The following is a 2,500-nucleotide window of genomic DNA, read 5'->3' as shown; positions in this document are numbered from 1 at the left end:
ACAGACATTGCATTTTCACCAATTAGATAAGCAGCTTGAACTTTGTGTCACTGAAAAAGTAGAAGAAATTATAAACACTGTTCCCATCACTTTTTAGCACAGGTAGTTGGATAAAATACAAACTTTATTTCCTTTCATCATTTGAACAGGGCAAAGGAGCACAAAGCACACACAAGCTGCATTCAGCAACAATATTCTTGTTTGTCTTATAAATACAAGGCAGATGCTAATTGAAAACACAAGGAAATTTGATCCTATTAAAAAGGCAGGAAGCTGCATTTAGTCAATTCATCATTAAATGCTTACTACAAGGCAGTGTTGCTGATGAAATAGTGCAGGGGCACACCCTCGTGGACAAAATGCTTACAGCACCTGGTATTCCCAGGCGGTCTCCCATCCAAGTACTAACCAGGCCCGACCCTGCTTCGCTTCCGAGATCAGACAAGATCGGGCGTACCCAGGCTGGTATGGCCGTAAGCGAGAAACAATCTCTTGCTACAACATATATAGTCAAAGTGAGTCTGATAAAACAGACATTTAGTCAATTCATCATTAAATGCTTAATACAAGGCAGTGTTGCTGATGAAATAGTGCAAGAGCACCCCCTCGTGGACAAAATGCTTACAGCACCTGGTATTCCCAGGCGGTCTCCCATCCAAGTACTAACCAGGCCCGACCCTGCTTAGCTTCCGAGATCAGACGAGATCGGGCGTACCCAGGCTGGTATGGCCGTAAGCGAGAAACAATCTCTTGCTACAACATATATAGTCAAAGTGAGTGTGATAAACAGACATTGCATTTTCACCAATTAGATAAGCAGCTTGAACTTTGTGTCACTGAAAAAGTAGAAGAAATTACAAACACTGTTCCCATCACTTTTTAGCACAGGTAGTTGGATAAAATACAAACTTTATTTCCTTTCATCATTTGAACAGGGCAAAGGAGCACAAAGCACACACAAGCTGCATTCAGCAACAATATTCTTGTTTGTCTTATAAATACAAGGCAGATGCTAATTGAAAACACAAGGAAATTTGATCCTATTAAAAAGGCAGGAAGCTGCATTTAGTCAATTCATCATTAAATGCTTACTACAAGGCAGTGTTGCTGATGAAATAGTGCAGGGGCACACCCTCGTGGACAAAATGCTTACAGCACCTGGTATTCCCAGGCGGTCTCCCATCCAAGTACTAACCAGGCCCGACCCTGCTTAGCTTCCGAGATCAGACGAGATCGGGCGTACCCAGGCTGGTATGGCCGTAAGCGAGAAACAATCTCTTGCTACAACATATATAGTCAAAGTGAGTCTGATAAAACAGACATTTAGTCAATTCATCATTAAATGCTTACTACAAGGCAGTGTTGCTGATGAAATAGTGCAAGAGCACACCCTCGTGGCCAAAATGCTTACAGCACCTGGTATTCCCAGGCGGTCTCCCATCGAAGTACTAACCAGGCCCGACCCTGCTTAGCTTCCGAGATCAGACGAGATCGGGCGTACACAGGCTGGTATGGCCGTAAACGAGAAACAATCTCTTGCTACAACATATATAGTCAAAGTGAGTGTGATAAACAGACATTGCATTTTCACCAATTAGATAAGCAGCTTGAACTTTGTGTCACTGAAAAAGTAAAAGAAATTACAAACACCGTTCCCATCACTTTTTAGCACAGGTAGTTGGATAAAATACAAACTTTATTTCCTTTCATCATTTGAACAGGGCAAAGGAGCATAAAGCACACACAAGCTGCATTCAGCAACAATATTCTTGTTTGTCTTATAAATACAAGGCAGATGCTAATTGAAAACACAAGGAAATTTGATCCTATTAAAAAGGCAGGAAGCTGCATTTAGTCAATTCATCATTAAATGCTTACTACAAGGCAGTGTTGCTGATGAAATAGTGCAACAGCACACCCTCGTGGACAAAATGCTTACAGCACCTGGTATTCCCAGGCGGTCTCCCATCCAAGTACTAACCAGGCCCGACCCTGCTTAGCTTCCAAGATCAGACGAGATCGGGCGTACACAGGCTGGTATGGCCGTAAGCGAGAAACAATCTCTTGCTACAACATATATAGTCAAAGTGAGTCTGATAAAACAGAGATTTAGTCAATTCATCATTAAATGCTTACTACAAGGCAGTGTTGCTGATGAAATAGTGCAGGGGCACACCCTCGTGGACAAAATGCTTACAGCACCTGGTATTCCCAGGCGGTCTCCCATCCAAGTACTAACCAGGCCCGACCCTGCTTCGCTTCCGAGATCAGACGAGATCGGGCGTACCCAGGCTGGTATGGCCGTAAGCGAGAAACAATCTCTTGCTACAACATATATAGTCAAAGTGAGTCTGATAAAACAGACATTTAGTCAATTCATCATTAAATGCTTAATACAAGGCAGTGTTGCTGATGAAATTGTGCAAGAGCACCCCCTCGTGGACAAAATGCTTAAGGCACCTGGTATTCCCAGGCGGTCTCCCATCCAAGTACTAACCAG

The 2,500-nt window shown here is 43.0% G+C and overlaps 7 non-coding genes across 7 annotated transcripts in view; all 7 read right to left on the bottom strand.

The window, feature by feature from the left end:
• Positions 1-360: 360 nt before the first annotated feature.
• Positions 361-479, bottom strand: LOC145886635 (5S ribosomal RNA). The gene has a single exon (XR_014398220.1). It is a non-coding gene; the product is annotated as a 5S ribosomal RNA (ribosomal RNA).
• A 139-nt stretch (positions 480-618) lies between these two features.
• Positions 619-737, bottom strand: LOC145854050 (5S ribosomal RNA). The gene has a single exon (XR_014374935.1). It is a non-coding gene; the product is annotated as a 5S ribosomal RNA (ribosomal RNA).
• Positions 738-1,146: 409 nt separating this feature from the next.
• On the bottom strand, positions 1,147-1,265 carry LOC145854049 (5S ribosomal RNA). Its single transcript, XR_014374934.1, has one exon. It is a non-coding gene; the product is annotated as a 5S ribosomal RNA (ribosomal RNA).
• A 139-nt stretch (positions 1,266-1,404) lies between these two features.
• LOC145884603 (5S ribosomal RNA) lies at positions 1,405-1,523 on the bottom strand. Its single transcript, XR_014396181.1, has one exon. It is a non-coding gene; the product is annotated as a 5S ribosomal RNA (ribosomal RNA).
• A 409-nt stretch (positions 1,524-1,932) lies between these two features.
• On the bottom strand, positions 1,933-2,051 carry LOC145885312 (5S ribosomal RNA). The gene has a single exon (XR_014396893.1). It is a non-coding gene; the product is annotated as a 5S ribosomal RNA (ribosomal RNA).
• Positions 2,052-2,190: 139 nt separating this feature from the next.
• LOC145882437 (5S ribosomal RNA) lies at positions 2,191-2,309 on the bottom strand. Its single transcript, XR_014394005.1, has one exon. It is a non-coding gene; the product is annotated as a 5S ribosomal RNA (ribosomal RNA).
• A 139-nt stretch (positions 2,310-2,448) lies between these two features.
• LOC145885608 (5S ribosomal RNA) overlaps positions 2,449-2,500 on the bottom strand; it is a 119-nt gene continuing 67 nt past the window's right edge. The window contains exon 1 of the ribosomal RNA XR_014397191.1: positions 2,449-2,500. This exon is cut by the window's right edge and continues 67 nt beyond it. This is a non-coding gene — a ribosomal RNA (5S ribosomal RNA).

The sequence above is a fragment of the Salmo salar genome, chromosome 08 (genome assembly GCF_965601325.2).
Source record: "Salmo salar chromosome 08, fSalSal1, whole genome shotgun sequence".
Taxonomy (NCBI): domain Eukaryota; kingdom Metazoa; phylum Chordata; class Actinopteri; order Salmoniformes; family Salmonidae; genus Salmo; species Salmo salar.
Note: the sequence above shows the minus strand (reverse complement) of the source record. Positions and strands in the feature narration are given on the sequence as shown.